This window comes from Trichechus manatus, unplaced genomic scaffold (genome assembly GCF_000243295.1).
Source record: "Trichechus manatus latirostris isolate Lorelei unplaced genomic scaffold, TriManLat1.0 scaffold00055, whole genome shotgun sequence".
NCBI lineage: Eukaryota > Metazoa > Chordata > Mammalia > Sirenia > Trichechidae > Trichechus > Trichechus manatus.
The window spans coordinates 6,207,201-6,218,971 of NW_004443991.1; the positions used below are offsets into that span (position 1 = coordinate 6,207,201).

General features: G+C 40.1%; 1 pseudogene; it reads left to right on the plus strand.

Moving 5' to 3' along the window:
- Positions 1–1,495: 1,495 nt before the first annotated feature.
- LOC105756367 (uncharacterized) overlaps positions 1,496–11,771 on the plus strand; it is a 13,997-nt pseudogene continuing 3,721 nt past the window's right edge.

Here is an 11,771-nt window from a genome sequence, read left to right on the forward strand (position 1 = left end):
AAAAACCAAACCCAGAGTCTTATTGTAAGAGAGGGTGAATTACAATGCCAACTCAACTGCCAACCTCGAGAAATGTCGAAAGTTAAAGTAAGGGCATTGATTGGGAAGAAATGGGACCCTGAAACTTGGGATGGGGACATATGGACAGATAATCAGGAAGCCGGAGACGCTGAGCCCCTAAATTCCATTTAATCACTCCTGCAAACAGAACACACCCATCTGAAGAGATTACTTCATGTTTGTCCGTTACTCTACCCTGCCCAGAAAAACCATTAGCCCCTCCACTCTCCTCTAGTGAGATTAGCCCTAGCCCAGCTGCCTCTAAAGAGCCCTTGCCTGAGTCATTGCTTGGGGCATTGCCTGAGGCAGATGCTTTACTAGAGAATGCTGAATGTTCTCAAAACAATTACACACTTTTAGACCTATAACTAGACTTAAGCCTCAGCAAACCCGAAAAGGTGACCCAGGAGGAGGTACGCTACACTTCAAAAGAAGTATACAAACAGAAAACTGGTGAATATAGGTAGGAATGGCTATTAAGGGAGTGGGATAATGATGCAAGTAACATAAAGATAGATCAGTCTGAGTTTATTGATATGGGTTCACTAATCACAGATTCTTCATTCAATGTTTCAGCTTGAAAAATTAGGAAAGGATCTAATAGTTTATTTGGTTGGGTTGCTGAAGCATGGATTACACGGTAGGCTACACTAAATCAAGCTGAAGTAACAGACCTGTGTTTGTATACTGAAGAAGAAGGTATCCAAAGGCTTAGGGAAATTGGCATGCTAGAGTGGATTTATCAGGTTAGACCCACAGACCCACACATGACATGTCCAAAGGACACGTCTTTTACCACAACTGTGAGGAACACATTTGTGAAGGGAGCTCCAGCAGCCTTGAAGACTGCTGTGATTGCTATTTTATGTAAATCAGATTTAACATTGGGAACTGCCCTAACTGAATTAAGACACCTAAATACAATGAGGCTGATTAGACCCTGTTTTAGTAGGGGCCAAGTGGCAGCACTCAATCTACAAAGCCAAGGTGGGCATGATTACAGTAATGGACAGTGGAATTCAAAGCAATAATCAGAATAGTCTGACTCAGATGGATTTATGGTGTTGGCTACTTAGTCATGGTGTCCTTAGCAGTGAAATAGATAGGAAATCTACTAAATATTTACTTGATCTGTGTAAAAGGATGAATTCTATGTCAGGTGAACATCTGTCTAACTCAAATCACCAGAATAGAGGGTCACGGTCCCTCAACCAATTTCCAGATTTGAGCGAATTTAAAGACTCACAACCCCTTGAATGAAGAGGAGGCCAGGTTCCCTTGAGGAAGGACACTAATACACTGCCAAAATTTTATACTGTTAATCTCTCTCCCAGCCTTCCCTAAAGGGATCTATGTCCTTTTACGAGAGTGACTGTTCATTGAGGGAAAGGAAATAATCAGACGTTTTGGGGATTACTGGATACTGGCACTAATTCCAGGAGACCCAAAACATCACTGTGGCCCACTAGTCAGAGTGGGGGCATATGGAGGTCATGTTATTAGTGGAGTCCTGGCTCATGTCTGTCTCACCGTAGGTCCAGTGGGTCCCCGAACCCATCCTATAGTGATTTTCCTAGTCTCAGAATGCATAATTGGAATAGATATACTCAGAAACTGGCAGAACCCCCACATTGGATCCCTGACAAATGGATTAAGGGCTATTATGGTAGGGAAAGCCAAGTGGAAGCCATTAGAACTGACACTACATAGGAAAATAGTAACCAAAAGCAATACTGCATTCCTGGAGGGATTGCAGAGATTAGTGCCACCATTAAGGACTTGAAGGATGCAAGGGTAGTGATTCCCACCCCATCCTCATTCAACTTGCCTATTTGGCCTGTGCAAAAAACAGATGAATCTTGGAGAATGACAGTAGATTATTGAAAACTTAACCAGGTGGTGACTCCAACTGCAGCTGCTGTTCCAGATGTAGTTTCATTGCTTGAGCAAATTAATACATCTCCTGGTACTTGATATGAAGCTATTGATCTGGTTGATGCCTTTTTCTTCATACGTGTTTCAAAGGACCATCAGAAGCAGTTTGCCTTCAGCTGGCAAGGCCAGCAATACACCTTCAGTTGACTACCTCAGTGCTACATCAACTCTCCAGCTCTATGTCATAATTTAGTCTGCAGGGATCTTGATTGCCTTTCCCTTCCACAAGGTGTCACACTGGTCCATTACACTGATGACATTATGCTGACTGGACCTAGTAAGGAAGCATTGTAAATGACTCTGGACTTATTGGTAAAACATACGAGTGCTAGAGGGTGGGAAATTAATCCCACAAAAGTTCAGGCAATTTCCACTTCAGTGAAATTTCTATGGGTCCATATTCCTTATAAAGTGAATTATAAGTTATTGCATCTGGCCGCTCCCACAACTAAAAAGGAGGCACAGTGCCTAGTGGGCTTCCTTTGGGTTTTGGAAGCAACTTATTCATCATTTGGGTGTGCTACTCTGGCTTATTTATCAAGTGACTCGAAAAGCTGCTAGTTTTGTGTGGAGCCCAAAACAAGAGAAGTCTCTGCAACAAGTTCAGGCAAGCTACTGTGCCACTTGGGCCATATGATCCAGCTGATCCAATGGAGCTTGAAATGTTAGTGGCAGATAGAGACGCTGTTTGGAATCTTTGGCAGGCCCTATTGGTGAATCACAGTGCAGACCTTTAAGATTTTGAAGCAAAGCCCTGCCATCCTCTGCACATAACTACTTTCCTTTGAGAAACAGATTTTGGCTTATTACTGGGCCTTATTAGAGACTGAACACTTAAACATGGGATACCAAGTCACCATGTAACCTGAGTTGCCCATCATGAACTGGTTGTTGTCTGACCCACAGAGTCATAAGGTTGGAAGTGCACAGTAGCACTCCATCACTAAATGGAAGTGGTATATACGAGATAGGGCCCGAGCAGTACCCAACGGCACAAGTGAGTTCCATGAAGAAGTGGCCCAAATGCCCATGGTCTCCACCTCTGTCACATTACCTTCCATCTCCCAGTCTAGGAGGGAGTTTCTTATGAACAATTGACTGAAGAAGAGAGAACTCGTGCCTGCTTTACAGATGGTTCTGTGCAATATGCAGGCACCTCTTGAAAGTGGACAGAGGCAGCATGACAACCCCTTTCTGGGACCTCCCTGAAAGACAGTGGTGAAGGGAAATCTTCCCAATGGGCAGAACTTCGAGCAGTGCACCTGGTTGTTTGCTTTGCTTGGAAGGAGAAAAGGCCAGATGTGCGATTGCATACTGATTCATAGGCTGTGGCCAATGGTTTGGCTGGATGGTCAGGGACTTGGAAGGAACATGACTAGAAAATCAGAGACAAGGATTTATGGGGAAAAGGTATATGGGTAGACCTCTCTGAATGGGCCAAAGAAGGGAAAATATTTGTGTCTCATGTGAATGCTCACCAAAAGGTGACTTCAGCAGAGGATGATTTAACAATGAAGTGGATAGGATGACGCATACTGTGGGAAGCAGTCATCCTCTTTCCCCAGGTACTCCTGTCATTGTGCAATGGCTTATGACCAAAGTGGCCATGTTGGCAGGGATGGAGGTTATGAATGTGCCCAGCAACATGGACTTCCACTCACCAAGGATGACTTGGCTACAGCCACTGCTGAGTGCCCAATCTGCCAGCAACAGAGACCAACACTGAGTCCCCAATATGGCGCCATCACTTGAGGTGACCATCCAGCAACCTCGTAGCAAGTTGATTACACTGGACCACTTCCATCATGGAAAGTGCTGCATTTTCTCCTCACTGGAATAGATGCTTACTCTGGATATGGATTTGCCTTCCCGGCATGCACTGCTTCTGCCAAAACTACCGTCTACGGACTTACAGAATGCATTATCCAACTGTCATGGTATCCCACACAGCATGGCCTCTTATCAAGGGACTCACTTCACAGCAAATGAGGTGCGGCAGTGGGCCCATGCTCATGGAATTCACTGGTCTCACCATGTTCCTTATCATCCTGAAGCAGCTGGCTTGATAGAATGATGGAATGGACCCTAAAGATACAATTATGGTGCCAGCTAGGTGGGAATACCCTGCAGGGTTGGGGCAGTGTTCTCCAGGAGACTGTATATGCTCTAAACCAGCATCCAATATATGGTGCTCTTTCTCCCATAGCCAGGATTCATGGGTCCAGGAATCAAAGGGTGGAAATGGGGGTGGCACCACTATTAACTCTAGTGACCCACTTGCAAGATTTTTGCTTCCTGTCCCTGCAACTTTGTGCTCTGCAGGTCTAGAAGTCTTAGTTCCAAAGGGAGGAATGCTCCCACCTGGAGACACTTCACTAATTCCATTGAACTGGAAGGTAAGAATGCCACCTGGCCACTATGGCTCCTTATGCCTCTGGATCAACAGGCAAAGAAGGGAGTTACCTACCATATTGTCTGTTGTGACTGATCCTGATTACCTAGAGGATATTGGATTGATATTACATAATGGAGGTAAAGAACAGTATGTCTGGAATGCAGGAAATCTCTTAGGGGGTCTCTTAGTACTGCCACGCCCTGTGATTACAGTCAATGGAAAACTACTGCAACCCAATTCCGACATGACTACTAATGGCCCTGACTTTTCAGGAAAGAAGGTTTGGCTCACCCCACCAGGTCAAGAACCACTACCAGCTGAGGTGCTTGCTGAGGGTAAATGGAATACGGAATGGGTGGCGAAAGAAGGTAGTTCTAAATACCAGTTACATCCACATGACCAGTTGCAGAAATGAGGACTGTAATTGTTATGAGTATTTCTGCTTTGTATGTGCGCATCAAATATTTTTGTTTTCTTCACTTATAAAATAAAAGATGTAAACGGGGCTAATGCATTTTTGGTTGTACACAGGTTACTTGTATCATGTTAGGCATTAGTATGACTTTGTAATTATCTTTATTAAGAGATCATGCATGGTTTGGGGAGATGTGTACAGGTGTCAAGTTGACAAGGGTGGACTGTGATGGTTAAGATTGTATGTTAAAGTGGCTGGTCCATGATTCTCAGTGTTTATATGTGATCAATCCCATGATGGGATCTGCTATGAATAGTCAATCAATTGAAAGGGAGTTTCCTTGGGTGTGTGGCCTGCATCCAAATATAAGTGGATGTTCTGGCTTTTGCCTGCTCTGAATCCTGCAGCTGCCTACTGTTTGTCTGACCTCCAGTTTTTGGGCCTTGAGCTAGCAGCTCATCCGCTGATCTTCAGATTTGTCAAACTTCACAGCCTGTGAGCAAGAGCCCTGCTCTTGGATCTACCGATTTTGGGTTCACCAGCCCCTGTGGCTACATGAAGCAGGAGAAGCCTCTATCTTGATCCATGGACTTGGCACATTCCAACTTCTAAAATCTCATGAGCCTTCCTTGATACAAATCTCTCTCTATATACATATATTTATATGCTTTACTGGTTGTGCTTCTCTGGAGAACCCAGCCTAAGTCACACACTATGGGGCTTAATATCAGACCACATAGATTTAGAATTTCTTGATAGGGTTTTGTTTCCATTTTTTGACTTTCTACATCTCCTTTCTTTCCCAAGTCAAGAAAACTTGTTGAAAGTGATTTACAATTCATCTACATAACAGATATTTAGCATACATTCATTGAATTAAAGAATAAATTTTTGGTTCAATAAATTATTGGTTGAAAGAGAATCCCCTACATTCCCCAAATTCTTTCTAGTACTGTAATTCGAAATCACTAGAGATACAATCCACTATTCTTATCATTTTTCCTATAAATCATCAAATGGAAATAGTAATCATTAAGTTCCAGAAGCATTGCAAAGTTTAACTTATATTTCAAGAAGACATAAGACTTTCAAAATTTCTGTAGCAGCTGAACATATGGACATTTTTCCTTCAGAGAAAATCTCACTCAACTAATATGACAAGGGGTAAATGTGTCCATAAACAACTGGCTTTGTCTTTGACAACTTTCTAGATCAGATGATTCCATATACAGCAATCTAAGCAGAAAACGTCATGCTATATTCATGACCCCTTCCTCTGATCAGTACTTTGAAGTTGCCATAGCAACAATTTTATAAATGAGAAGATATATAGTGGGGTTAAGAAGGGCTCTGAGAAATTGAGGTGACACCTGTTTGGGAAGTCCACTTCACTTCATTCTTTAAGTCTTTCCCTTGTATGTGTATGTTAAATTCTAAATATACACCTGCTTGTATTAATTGAGACAATAATTTATATACTTTATGTGACTGTTATTCATTAGAAAAATATTATAACATTAAATTTCAAGGCTATTTTTCATAACTGTACAAAGTTGATGATAAATGCTGAGCAACAGCACTAATAGTCATGAGAAACAAAAAAAAATAAAGTTGTCTTTTTATTTTAACACTCTCACACTTATCAGATAAATTCAAGAACATAAATACTAGCCAAGATAGAAATACTGAAAAAAATCTGGAATGGTTTTGAAGCAAAGTAGGGACATAAAGTTGAAACAACCCATTTTTTTAAATGGTGTTGAAATGAATTACTACTAGTAATGAATTTCAAGAACCAGAGATCTCTGGGTAATATGCATGATGTTTAGGAAAGATTCAATCTCCTCTTGGTTAAGGAACAATCACTTAGGGTATATTATAGACCATAGAAAATGTAATCTCCATTATCTTGACACATTTATTTACATTAAAAACATTATCAGGGCAATGCCTTGTAGGATCAAAATAATTGAATAGGAATGAAGTAACCCTCAAGATTTTTTTTTAATTAAGTAGCTTTAGCATATATATTTAATCTCTCTGTCTCACTCTTTCTCTCTCCATCTCCTCTCTCTTTCTTGCTCTTCTTCTTTTTCTCTTGCTCTATCTTTATATATTCTCTAATGTTCAAAAATTTAATCCAGGCTGGGACAGAAAATTACGTTTACACAAGTAACTCCTTAACTCCAAATGGATGGTAGCATTTAAATTTAGTTTGCTCTTAATTCTCTGATTGTCTCTTTGCATATCAATTTGTATTTTGGATGTTAATGTCAAATTTGTACTTTCAATAACCTATGTTTAAAAATCTATGTTTTCCATATTTATTCCTATGCCCTGGCCAGAACTTCTTCATATTGGATTATATCCATTGAAGCATATTTCAATGGAAAGCTTGGGGTGTGGGATTTTTAATTTTTTTGTATTATTGGTATTGGAAATTGTTACTATCATTATATTTGACTGGTGTTAGCTTGGGAAGCAAAAGAAAAAAATCTGGACTAGAGAGCATATAAGACAGAAAGTATATGGAATACTCCTATTCCACGTCTGATGTTTAAAATTATGAGAACAGGAGTTTTTAACTTTGTGTCCATGGACTGCTAAGGTGTCTGTGGAAGGTCTTTACTGGCAATGAAGCCTTTGAGACGTGAAGTAAATATTTTTCAGAAGAGAAAATTTATGTTTTATGAGATTGCCAAAGACGTGCCAAAATATCTAAGAATCACTACTAGAGTCTCATCTTCTCATCTTCCACCATATCTTCTGAATCAAATCCCAGCTCTTTATAAATAATTTTAAATTATTCTTGCTATGTAAAAAATGATTACAATATTGCAAATCCTGCAGTAAAATTTTAAGAGTCTCTGCTTGTGGTACTTTGTCTCACTTTCCAAGGTAAAAGACAGCCAGTGTGTCCATCTGACAGAAATACATATGAACTAGATTTAGGAACAGATTTAATTCACTGCCACGGACAGGAGTACAAATGACCAGAGACTAGGAGTAGAAATCTGAGATGGCTAAGTCGAGAACCACAGAAGAGTTCAAAAAATAAAAACTATATCCGAAGACTTATCCATGTATTAGCTGAATGGTGAATACAAAAAGAGCATAGTTAAAAGCACAGGGTCTGATGGTAAATGAATAATTTCTTCTATAAGGATCAGCACAAAGCTGGTTCCTATGAGACAGAGGTTAAAGATGTCCCAAATGTCCAACTTTTCCAAGCTGCTGTACCACTCCAGCATCTCTAACATCAACTACTCCTTCTCCTCTCAGCACTTTCCCTCCTGTCTTTGGGTTTGCTAATTTGATGCAACATCTCACAGAACTCACAAACAATATAAAGGAAATGGCTCACTCAGTTGTGGAGACAGGCAAGTCCCAAACTCATGGGTCAGGCTAGGTTTCACCCCACCCACGTGGCTGTAGGAGCTGAGGAACCCAAACTGGCAGTTCAGACTACAGGCTATGGGCTCACAAGGCTGCAGAAGCTGGTGACTCAGGTCACACAATAGTCCTCTGGCCCAAGCGGCTGTTAAGGCCTATGAATTCCAAAATCTGCAGGTCAGACAGCAGGCTTCTGGGCGAGATCAATTCATCATGAACCGGATGCAGGATCCAGATGCAGAGAGAAAGAGCCTCGCCAAGACGCACACATATATCTTAGATGCAGGTCACATCCTAGGGAAATGTGTAACTTTAGTAAGGGTGGGGCTTGAGTCATGCTCTCCCGCAAGGCTGCAACCCAAGACACACCTTATATAAATCCTGCCTTGTCAACATGCAGAGGTCAGGATTCACAACACATAAAATGTAGAACAACCACACAAAACTGGGAATACTGGCCTAGCCAAGTTGACACATAACCCCAACCATCACAGGTTCTATATACCTTACTTGCATAGTCCCACTCAATCATTGTGTGTGAGTCACAAAGACCACGGCTGAAGGGCCATGTTTGGTAATTCATTGCACCACAGATGGAAGAACATCAATGTATAGAGTATGAGGTGTTCTTGTAACTGAGGAACCCAATTAACAAAGAGTATGATTAAATAACAGAGTATGAGGAACAAGGAAAGTGAAGAGGAAAAATGAAAAAAATGTTTCTGGAGTGAATCCTCAACCATAAAAGACTTTAAAAAAAAAATTATTTTTGTTCTTATAGCTTAATATATAGATTTATCAAAAGTATTTAAATGACAAGACAAAAAACTATTCTACAAAAAGAAGTATAACAAAATATAATAATGTTGTTGTTGTTAGGTGCCATCAAGTCGGTTCCAACTCATAGTCACCCTGTGTACAATAGAACAAAACACTGCCTGGTCCTGCATCATCCTTAGAATTGTTACTAGGTTTGAGATCATTATTGCAGCCACTATGTCAATCCATCTCCTTAAGGGTCTTCTTCTTTTCTGCTGACCCTCTACTTTTCCAAACATGATATCTTTCTCCAGGGACTGGTCCCTCCTGATAACATGTCTAAAATACATGAGACAAAGTCTCACCATCCTCACTTCCAAGGGGCAATCTGGCTATACTTCTTCCAAAACAAACTTGTTCATTCTTCTGGCAGTCCATGGTATATTCAAAATTCGTCAACACTGTAATTCAAAGAAATCATTTCTACTTCCTTCTTCCTTATTCATTGTCCAGCTTTTGCATGCATATGAGGAGATTAACAATGCTACAGCTTGGGACAGACTCACCTGAGTCCTCAAAGTGACGTATTTGCTTTTTAACACTTTAAAGAGGTCTTTTGCAGCAGAATTGACCAGTATAATGCATCATTTGATTTCTTGACAGCTGCTTCCATGGGTGTTGATTGTGGATCCAAGTAAAATTAAAATCCTTGAAAACATAAATCTTTTCTCCATTTATCGTGATGTTGCTTATTGATCCAGTTGTGAGGATTTTTGTTTTCTTTATGTTGAGGTATAATCCATACTGAAGGCTATAGTCTTTGATCTTCATCAGTAAGTGCTTCAAGTCCTTTTCGCTTCAGCAGGGAAAGTTATGTCATCTGCATATCACAGGTTGTTAATGAGTCTTCCACCAATCCTGGAGCCATGTTCTTCTTCATATATTCCAGCTTCTCTGATTTATTTGCTCAGCATGCAGATTGAATAAGTATGGTGAAAGGATACAACCCTGCCGCACACCTTTCCTAATTTTAAATCATGCACTATCTCCTAGTTCTGTTCGAAAGACTGCCACTTGGTCTATGTACAGGCTCCTCATGAACACAATTAAGTGTTCTCAAATTCTCATTCTTGGCAATGTTATGCATAATTTCTTATGATCCACATACTCAAATGCATTTGTATAGTCAATAAAACACAGGTAAACATCTTTCTGGTATTCTCCGCTTTCAGCCAAGATTCATCTGACATCAGTAATTATATACCTCGTTCAAAGTCCTCTTCTGAATCCAGCTTTAATTTCTGGCAGTTACTTGTTGATGTACTGCTTCAACCATTTTTAAATCATCTTCAGCAAAATTTTACTTGCTTGAGATATTAATGATATTGTCAATAATCTCCACATTCTGTTGGGTTACGTTTCTTTGGAATTGGCATAAGTATGAATATCTCTACCCTCAAGAGCAATTTTCAGAGTCTCTTCTGACATCCATTTTGGTTTTCTCTTTTCTGTCTTTTTAATGACCTCTTGCTTTCTTCATGCATGATGTCCTTGATGTCATTCCACAACTCATCTGGTCCTCAGGCAGTAGTGTTTTAATACGTCAAATCTATTCTTGAGACAGTCTCCAAGTTCAGTTGGGATATACTCAAGATCATATTTTGGTTCTCATGGACTTGCTTTAATATTCTTCAGCTTCAATTTAACCTTGCACATGAGCAATTAATGGTCTGTTCCCCAGTTGGCCTCTAGCCTTGGTCTGACTGATGATATTGGGATTTTTTACAGTCTCTTTCCACAGATTTAGTCAATTTGATTCCTGTGTTTTCCGTCTGGCAAGGTCCACATGTATAGTTGCCGTTTATGGTGTTGAAAAAAGGTATTTGTAATGAAGAATTCATTGGTTTTGCAAAATTCTATCATGCAATTTCAGGTGTCATTTCTATCACCAAGGCCATATTTTCCAACTACAGATCCTCCTTTTTTCCCCAATCACTAGTAATTATCAGTGCATCTTGATTGCATGTTTGATTAATTTCAGACTGCAGAGATGGATAAAAATCTTCAATTTCTTCATCTTTGTCTTCAGTGGTTAGTGCTTAAATTTGAATAATAATCGTATTAACTGGTCTTCCTTGTAAGCTATGGATATTACCTTATCACTGACAGCATTGTACTTCAGGATAGATCTTGAAATGTTCTTTTTGATGATGAATTAGACCTCATTCCTCTTCAATTAGTCATTCTAGACCATATGACTGTCTGATTCAAGATGGCCAATACTAGCCCATTTCAGCTCACTAATGCCTAGAATATTGATCTTTGTGCATTCCATTTAATTTTTGATGACTTCCAATTTTCCTAGATTCATTCCTCATACATTCCATGTTCCCATAATTAATGGATATTTGCAGCTGTTTCTTCTCATTTTGAGTCATGCCACATCAGCAAAAGAAGGTCCCGAAAGTTTACTCTATTGATGTCATCAAGGTCAACTCTGCTTTGAGGAGGCAGCCCTTCCCCTGTTGTATTTTGAGTGTCTCCCAGCCTGAAGGGTTCATCTTCCAGCACTATATCAGAAATTGTTCCACTGACGTTCGCAAGGTTTCCATTGGCTAATTATTTCAGAAGTAGACTGCAAGGTCCTTCTTTCTAGTCTATCTTAGTCTGGAAGCTTTGCTGAACCCTATCCACCATGGGTGACTCTGCTCATATTTGAAATACCGGTGGCATAGCTTTCAGTATCACAGCAATGTTCAAGCCACCACAGTACAACCAACTTACAGCTGTATGGGGTAAAAAAAAAAAAAAAAA